Source organism: Rhinolophus ferrumequinum, chromosome 4 (genome assembly GCF_004115265.2).
Source record: "Rhinolophus ferrumequinum isolate MPI-CBG mRhiFer1 chromosome 4, mRhiFer1_v1.p, whole genome shotgun sequence".
Lineage (NCBI taxonomy): Eukaryota > Metazoa > Chordata > Mammalia > Chiroptera > Rhinolophidae > Rhinolophus > Rhinolophus ferrumequinum.
This window is the reverse complement of record NC_046287.1, coordinates 71,776,370-71,786,215: the sequence shown is the minus strand read 5'-3', so window position 1 is coordinate 71,786,215 and position 9,846 is coordinate 71,776,370. Positions and strand designations below refer to the sequence as shown.

The 9,846-nt window shown below is 32.6% G+C and overlaps 1 protein-coding gene across 4 annotated transcripts in view; it reads left to right on the top strand.

Annotated features, from left to right (window-relative positions):
* Positions 1-3,718: 3,718 nt before the first annotated feature.
* Positions 3,719-9,846, top strand: part of MSR1 (macrophage scavenger receptor 1) — a 72,867-nt gene continuing 66,739 nt past the window's right edge. For all 4 annotated transcript variants that reach the window (XM_033105130.1, XM_033105132.1, XM_033105133.1 and 1 more), the window contains exon 1: positions 3,719-3,847. The gene's annotated coding sequence lies outside the window, so the exon portion shown is untranslated. The remainder of the gene's footprint in view (positions 3,848-9,846) is intronic.

Sequence of the window (9,846 nt, the reverse complement as noted above, 5' to 3'; positions counted from 1 at the left end):
GAGATGAGTTTCTTCTGGAGAGGAAGATTTTACTATGGAGAATGCTCTGGTTATATTAAAAAAAAAAAATGATTATTTTTCTCCCACCTCTACTAGAGGTACACTGTGATTTCTTTTTTCTTTTTTTTTTTGGCTGTCGACTGTAAGGAGCTAGTGGGATTTCTGGAGGCAAAGCCCTCGAGAGTTTGGGGGTCCCCCTAAGACTGCAGCCCCCAGGAATCTCTGCCACTCACAGTAGTCCTTACTCAGCATCCAGCAAAATGACCGTTTAAGTGTTATCACCGGTGTATGCTCCGGTTCCATCCAGGCTTATGCTCAGGAAAACTGACCTCAGCTGCGAGTCTCTGTAGTCACCTCACTAAAATTTGGGTGGCAGTTTGCCATGAGGCCTCAATTCTCTGAAGGCTCCAAGAAAAATCATCGCTTTTCAGTTTGTTCAGCTAATTTTTCTTGTCGTAGGGACATGAGTGATGTCTTCCAAGCTCTTTAGATGTCAGGGCTGGAATTAGAAGTCTTCCATGCACTTTCTTTTAAAAAACCAACAGTCTAGTATTGTGCATTGATTCTCAAAGAAAAATGAATACACATATTGGTCCTTCCACTCCACCATTAATATTTTATTATAATTTTATGTTAAGACGGAGACATAAATTTAGACCTAAATTCCATAGCTCTGTAATTTTTAACCAACTTTTAAATGCGTTTGTAATATATGGTAGATGGATTTTTCCTTTTTATAAGATATGTATGCCTCTATAAATTCCTATTGTCTATTATTTTCTATTAATCTCATCTTATATTGATTTTTATTATCTTCTCAAACTTATATCCATATAAATTTGAAGAGAAACTCCATGTTTGAGTGATTTGTTTTTCCTAATCCTTTTTTCTGCATATCTTATCTGTAGCTTCAAACACAAAACACATGAGGATAGGATATGTATGCTAACTAAGCAAAAGTAATAATCCAATAATGCATTTGTAAAATAAATTTTTGAAAATCCTACAAAAATACTAAAACTTTAATCATAAACGTCAATTTTAGATTGTGTGGGTAACCAAGACAATATTGATAGGCTTAATAGAAGCAAGATACTGCTTTGTTCTGATACTATATTTAGTTTGTTTCTGTATTTTAACTTCAATAATATTTATGCAGGAAACTTCTGTATAAAATGTATAAAGTGTTATGGATAATATTAAGGTTTTTATTTTTTTCTGCTTACTTTTCATCAAACAATGCAATTTTTCATCAAACGATGCAATATTTCAATATCAATTTTGATAAGGTATGTTTTGATAGTTATGTGAATGCATTATATTCACATAGATGTATCCATTGTAGCATTATTCAAACTTGTATTTTAATCACTATCTATACTTAATCTTAGCCAAAAGGCCAAGAAGATTTAAATCACTATCTAACTATTGCTTTGAGTTCTGAATGTGAAAAACAAAATATTATCTTTGCAAATTTAACACATAAATATGTGGTATCATTACCTTATAACTAACGACCTATTACAATTTTAGGCATACAAAAGTATCTCTTAAAAAAGGTAAATTACATCTTCCTTGTCGATCATCATGCATGCTTTTACCACAGTGAGCCCGATGAGACTCAAGTCAGTTCTTCCATCCCATTTCTTTATTTGACTGTGAAAGTTATTTGAACACTTATTTGAATAATGTTATATAGCCTTCACTTTAGACATGTAGGTCCACAAACAACAAAAAAGAAGTCATTGGAATCCCATGGCAGTAAATGATAGTAAAGCCACTCTGCAGATGATCTGGAATGTGCCATGTTTATAATTTGTTTTCAATATAACATTTCTCTCAGAGACCCCTGATAATACACACACTGATCTAGATTGAGACAAATGTTTATTTTGCCGAGTTTTGAAAGCAGATTTAACTGGGATTACATACCAGCTCCAATGACTCATAGCTCCTTGCTCTTGGCAAGTTTGCTTAATACCTCTAAGCCACAATTTCTTAATCAGGAAAATGATCTGGCAAAGTTGCTGTGAAATCAAATGAAACAATGAATATAAAGGCCCAACTCCTTAGACATCCCCTCAGTTTTTTGTTTTTTTTTAATTCATCATTAGCTTGACTTGAATATATTTTCTACCTGGTTGTCTAGTAAGGCATCTTACATACGAGTATAGTTAAGACCTAAGAGATTATATCATGTAATGTTGTATATACTATATTATTTATACACACACATACGAAGAGAAACAGAGGGCTTTTTTTTAAATGAACAATTAGATTCTCAAAGGATGTGGAAGTAATCATATAGAGAAGTGGTTAGCACTGTGGAAGTAAAGACATATACAAAACAATATTGCAGTAGGCTTATAGAAATAAAGCCTACTCTGACAGAAATAAACCTCATTAGGATACAATTTTGGAAATTTGCTGTCTTAGTTTGTTATTCCCAGTCTGACTTTTCTAATCATATAGTGTTGAGAGGGGTATTCAAATTTAAGGTTTTTAAACTCCAGATTTTTTAAAGACCCCTAAAGGACCTTGTTTTCTATATAAAGTCAGAGGTACATACAAACAATTACAAAGCAAACAGATTGAGTTCTGATGTTAGTGTAAGTTCTTCTTCACCAAGAATTTGGTGATAAACTTAGCGTGGTTAAGGAATATCCTCGTAGCAGTTACGCAGATGCAGCCAGGATCCACTTCAGTAATCCTCCTTCTCGTCCAAAGTTACCTGGCTGGCACTCTCACTGCTTGCTTCACTGCCCCTGTTACTATTGCTATTGCTATTAGTGTTTAAGAATGTCTGGGTGATACTGTTCCTTTCTTCCTCTCAAACACAGTGCAGAATTCCTGCTTTCTTTCTACCAGGGATATTGCCTTCTGAGATACAGTGCTCTGTGGTGCTCAACGGCATGGCAAGATTATTTTGGCCATCGATGGTATGAAATATTATCCCTCCCTGTTTAAAGCACCAAGAAGTGCCTACAAGATATACACTAAATACCTTTCCCTAGAAGAATTAGCTATAAAAATTAGCTATAATATATGCTTTTTATGTGTGTCATACTGGGATTTGTTGAATGTGGTCAAATAAGTGAGATGAAAAGTGTAAACTCTGACAGGGTAGTAGAAGGTGAAGGATACTTCTTTCTTTTGACTCCTTGCCTCAGACTCCTTTCCTCCACTGTGTTTCTGGGGAAATAAACAGCTGGTTACTAGTTGCTCAAAAGGGATCTGTAGATAATGCTAACATCAATATAGGTAGAGCTGCAGTGAGCATTATTGGATTATTCCTTTTGCTTAGTTAGCATACGTATCCTTTCCTCATGTTTTTTGTGTTTGAAGCTACAGATAAGAAATGCAGAAAAAAGGATTAAGAAAAACAAATCACTTAAACATGAAGTTTCTCTTCAAACTTATATAGATATAAGTTTGAGAAGATAATGAAAATCAATATAAGATGAGATTAATAGAAAATAATAAATAATGGGAATTTATAGAGACATACATATCTTATAAAAAGGAAAAAAAAAATCCATCTACCATATGTTATATGTCCTGTTATAATAACCCCATTTCTTTTTCATCTTACTTCTCTTTTTTTTTTTTTTTTGTAATGTCCTAGATGGGAGGAGGAATGAGTTATCTGACAAATTTAGATTTTGCAGACTTGTACTTTGGTGAGAGTATTATTGAAATGCATTGTTAAGAAAAATTTTCAACACTCAATGTGTCATTTCCTTTCTTCATGTATCAGATGCTGAAATACTGTGTGATAAAGATTTTAAGTTTCAATTGTAAATAGAGGGAAGTGGATAAATCAGTTCAGCCGTCTTTAGGACAAACGGTAAAATAAGTTTATTTTAATGTTCTTCAAAAAATTGCTTCTATTGTTTATATGTGTCTGCTCTGTGTGTGTATGTGATATGTGATATATATTCAATAATTTCTGGTGTAATTTTTTAATCCTATAACTAATAATTTGGTTTGGTTGTTTGAATGGTAAAAAATAGAGATTTTTGTTTTTGCTAGGTTTTCCATGAGTGAAAAATGTATATGTGTGCATAGATATGTATGAAACATACTAAATACTTTGTAGGTTTAAACTAGCGAGAAATTTTTGGCATATAATTGTATATATTTTGATTTAAAATATTGGCTTTAATTCAAAACATGATTAAACATATTTTAATTAGTCTCATTTCCTTAATTTTCATATTAGACTTTTGGCTTTAACTAAATACCTTTTATTACCTTTACTTATCATATAGGAAATATTGGTTGTGCATCTATATATGCATATCACTGAACTAGATGTAGGGAGGGGATACAAACAATAAAATGAAGTCACTGTCTTCAGGAAGTTCATGATCTAAAATAAATATATAATTTGAACACCTTAATATGACATAAAATAATATATAAGTCTATAATTTGAGTACCTTAAGTAGTATGAAAATGCTACAGTTAACTACTATGGAAATATAAGGTCAAAATTACTTCAAAGGGAGATGGGACTATTAAAAACATCTTCATGGATTTATTCGAATTTAGGTTCATCTTGAAGAATGGGTAAGATTTACGTAGCATAGAATGGGGGTTAGCATTCTCATGGGCAATGCGAGAACAGTGATAGGAAAGTCATAGAATAGGATTGTACATGTTTCATGCAGTAGTTAGGAGCTGATATTCTAGAAGTACACTCCCCACATTCAAATCCAAGCTTCTCCCTTCCCTAGTTCTGTAACATTAACTAGTTAAACATCTCAGGTCTTGGTTCCCTAGCTGTTGTGAGGATAAAATAATTCTATATTTAAAAAAAAAATTGGTATTTTAAAATATTGACTCATATGTTGATAATTGTGTACCAGGCAATTTACAAAAATTATTTTTAATTCTTATAATAATTCTTTAAAGTGATATTGTAATCATGTTTTACATGTATTAAGAAACTGCAATCAAGTAAGTTATTTGTGAAAGGTCGTGGCTAGGAAATGGCACAGTCAATATTCAAACCTAGGCTTCATATTCAAAAATTGATGCTCTTTCTTCTTCACTACCAAGGATGAGCATCAATAGTATCAGGCACAATATGTGTTTCCATTTTTTACCTTAATCCCTTTTATGGACACAGTTTTTAACAGCAGAGCTGTTGGTTTCACAAATATGTTAATGTTATTCTCATTTATATATTTTTGAACTATTCATACAAAATCAGATTTTTTTTTATTTTTAAATAATAAGGTTACAGAGTTATTATTTATCCCGAATCTTGCAGATGAAATTAACCTTAAAAGTTTGATGACAAATTTGAAATAGGAAACAGTCTAAGAAGGAAAAATGTGCACAACATATATATTACATATAGTTTATTCGTACCTATGTAAAGAGGGAGCCTGTGAGGAGATAACCAATTGATATGAATAAACAAAACAAAAGAAGAAAAACAAATAATTAATGGAAATATCTCAACACTAATAACAAAAAATGCAAATAAAACTTCCTTGGAGGGATCATTTAACTCTTGTCAAAATCTAAATGCTTCCAAAATAAACATTATTACTGAATAGTAGTGAATTTGGTTGAAAACTGCCATAGTCACTTATGACTGGAAACTTTATAAAATTGTATGATCTTTTTGAAGAGTAGTCAGGCAGTAGACACCAAGGAATTTAAAATACTTTTCCTGTTAACCAGTAATTCAACATATGGTGAATAATCCCAAAGAAATATCTCAAAATAATACAGATACATTATGAAAATATTTACATTATCATCTATATTAGTAAGATATTGCCCTCCAAAGAAGAGGAGACAAATTTTTTTTTAAAAAAATCCATTATAAGAAAATGGTTACATGAATAGTTACATTTATTTGATGAGTTATTATGTAGCCCATCATTTTCAATTTAAAAAATAATTTGTAACTTTACTAACAATTGTCACCCCAATAAACTTAAATTAAAAAAATAAATAAATAAAAAAAAATAAAAAATAAAAAATAATTTGGAATATAAAAATAATGATATGATTTTAAGGGACATGTATAAGACCAAATGATAATATTCACTATAAATCAGCTATGTAACGTAGATATGTAAGAACAAAGACTCAAATTTCATATAAAAAAATGAAAGTATTTTTTCATATATTAAGGGCAATGAGATAACAGAAATTTTGCTCCAATTTATCTCTGATATTGTTATAACTTTTTTACATAATGTTATATAACGTTTAACACAGTAAAAACATCAAGGGTATGTTTCCAAACAAATTAACATTGAAATTCTTTCATATGGTTTTCCTATTGTAGCTTCTGTAAACTTTTCACCCACCTTATAAAAAGCTGATATTGCAGAGATGTGTTTCACTTCTCATGAGAACATGCTTTTAATAGATTGTACAAACTAAGAAGATTTCACAGTCCTCTGTCAGTGAATTGACATTTGGTTAAAATTGTAACTTATGTGAACTTGCTTTTTCTCTTAACTTTGGAAATGAAATTTAAAGGCCCATTTGAATTGTGCAAATTGTTCATTGGCTGCTGTTGGAACTTCACATGAGTATGTTCTTTAACATTACTAAAAAAATTACACTAATAATACTAGTAAAGAAGTATAGTAATCTAGTAAGTCTCATGAATGTCTTTGAGGCAAAGTAGGAACTTCAGAGATGAAACATTTTGTTTCAGTTTCCTATTTACACACAATTCAGAGAAAAACCGTTTATTTTCCAATGTATAATAGAACTTCTAAAATTTCCACGTTAGTGAAATGCAAACTTTTCTTGAGGCATAACCCCCAGTTAAGAAACCTAGTCATCTTTGCAAAAAATGTTTCATTTTCATTTATGAAATTTTTATAATGTATTTATGTATGTAATGGGTACCTACCAAGTGCCAGGAACTTTCTAGTCATTGCACAAAAGAGATAAAAATTCCTACATCATGGATCTAACTTGGGTGAAAGGAGACAGACAATAGACAAGGTAAATAAGGAAAACTTATTTCAAATTAGTGATAAGTTCTAGAGGAAAAAAATAAATCCAACCAGGAACGAAAACAGGAAGTGAGAAAGGTTGGTTATAATTTTAAATTTGAGGCTTAAGAAATGTTTGTCGGAGAGAGTGAGGTTTTAATCAGGACCTGAGTGAGATGGGAAGGTGTTCACAGGTCTTCAGTACTGGAGTGACAGGATATGACTTACTTTGTAAAAGGAACACTCTAGAGGCAGTGTGGAGACTCAATAAAATGGAAGGAGTAAGAGTTAAGCTGAGAGACCAATTAGGGAGCTTTTGAAATAGTCCGGCTGAGAAAAATGATGGGGCTCAAACCAGGATGGTAGTAGGAAAAGTGATGAGAAGCAGCCAGTTTCTGATTAGGTTTGAAAACAAATCAGTAAGATCTGACAATAGATTGCAAATGGAGGATGAGACAAGAAAGGCCCTTAGGTCTGGGCCACATATAAGAAATCCAAGTAGTGATGTCCTTCGGCAGTTGCATATACAGATCTGGAGTCAAGAGGAGAGGTCTGGGCAGGAAATACGGAAGTAAGAGTCATCAGACTTATTGATTGTATTTAACGCAATGAGCGTGGTGAGAACACTCAGGGAGTAAATAAAGTTAGAAATGAGATAAGAACAGAGACCTGGCTCAATGTTAACAAGTTGGAGATAAGGAGGGATAAGAGGAGAAAAATAAAACTCCTTTCACTATACTGATCTTAGTGCAATCTTCAGTATCTCTTCTCAACAGAAAAGCAGGCGTGTGGCCAGATCTCTGGTATACAACTCAAGGACTTTCATTTTTATACATTGACTTTTCCTTGATCTCTCAAGAATCTGCTTCTGTCTCTACCACACAAGTAAAACAGCTCAAATTGCCTGTAGCAGGTTATGGATGTCCTTGTGCCTTGAAGTTCCTTTTGCTTTCCCATGATTCTGACTTCTTCTACCATAGTGTCCAAGGTTCTTCCTTATCTTTAATACTGATTCTTCTTCCTTTACTTGCTCATTAAATATATTTGTTCCAAGTTTATGTCCCCCCATATTTTTTCCCTGAGAAATATTTCCTGTTTGATTTTTTTTCTCCTATTTATTGTTAAAGTGTTACAGTTTTATGATGCAACATAAATTCCTTTCATTTCCTTCTCTTTCTTAATACCTCTTCCATTCTCCCCTTGATTCCCAACCCCGTTGCTACTATCCAAGATACCTGGCTGGGGTAGAGAAAAACGAGCTGAAATTGAAAAACACATCTGAGATAGAGTGGAAGGAATGGCTCTGAGGAAGTCAGGAGTGGCTCTGAAATCAGATGTGGGTCAAGTGGGTGAGAATGATCTAGAATAAAGCCCTTGCCTTTTGTTAAAGTGAGCATGCTTTGCCAACATCTCTGTATTGCCTTTATATCTACCGTATCATGCATGTTTTACTACAAAAAAGAGAAAAAAACAATAAATGATTATAACGAACAGATGATATAAATGGATGATATGCCAACATCAGAAAAACCTGGAAAAAAGAGAGGTTGATGTGGAAAATACACCATTGTAGGTAGTTGTATTATTTTAAAAAAAAAATGGTTCTGAGACATGGGATCTTAGCTGGATATATTGGTTTGGTCAGTATGCAGGCAGTAGTTCAAGCCGTGGAAGAGGATGAGATTCTCAGAAAGGGTATGGAAACTAAGAACACAAAACAGGAACAACAGAAAATGCCAGTAATCCTATGAAAGCACGATATATATTAACTTAATCTTTTTTTTTCTGGAATAAAGATACCAATATTTCATACAGCTCATGATTAACCAACCTCTGTTATACACTGCCCCAGTAAACAAACTAAACTTCCCATGGTACACTGAGGGGAGTATTTTTCATTCATCATTCCACTGAACAGATTTTATTGTGCATCTTCCAGCCCTCTAGTCCTGTCAGGAGTTTTATACAGCCTGTATAGGGTCAGTTAGGCTAATCCACTTGTAGACATTAATTAGAGTGTTTTCTTTTGTAAAGTTTTAATAAATCTACACAAAGAAACCATAATTTGAAATTCAGTAATCTGCAAATGTTTATTATCATCTTTATAAGTCCAAGAAAAATAGATCAAAGCTTAGAGACCTAAAGAAAAACAAATTTGAGCTTAAATTCTATTTCAGGTGAAAGGGAAATAATAAAAATATTTAATGGACACATAAATATTTTATTACTAGTAATATAAAACAGGTCACTACTGCCTGTTTTTTACTTTATTTTATAATAATTTTTTACTTTATTTGTATAGGTATATTTTCCTCATTTTTTAAAAAATTGAATGTCCCTATAAGTTAAAGACCATATTCCCCAATCATTTTGGGTATCAAAGCACTTGTGCATCAAATGTTTCTAGGTAAGGAATGTAGCAAATGGTTTCTTGAGATTGTTCCCTACTATTTTCACCAGGACCTATTTGTTTAAATTGCATCACACTGTTAGCTAAAACAGTCAAGATAAAACAGGAATCCAGATAGATGTTTCAAGATACCTGGACTGTTCATTTTTGCTATTGTGCCTTTTGCTTTTGGTGTCAAAAAATCATTGCCAAGACCTGTGTCAAGGAGCTTACCACCTACCGTATGTTGTTTCAGGTCTTAAATTTGAGTCTTAAGTCATTTTGAGGTAATTTTGGTGTGTGGTGTAATGTAGTGGTCTGTAGAGGTACATGTTCAATATTCTATTTTGGATAAGTTGGAAAAGCAAGATCAATTTATGCAATCAAAGTGAAAGAAGAAACTCATGAGTAGGAAGCCTTCGGCTACATTGCTCTCTGGCCTCTGCTGGGCTCTCTGCCCAGAACTCCTGCTTCCATAAT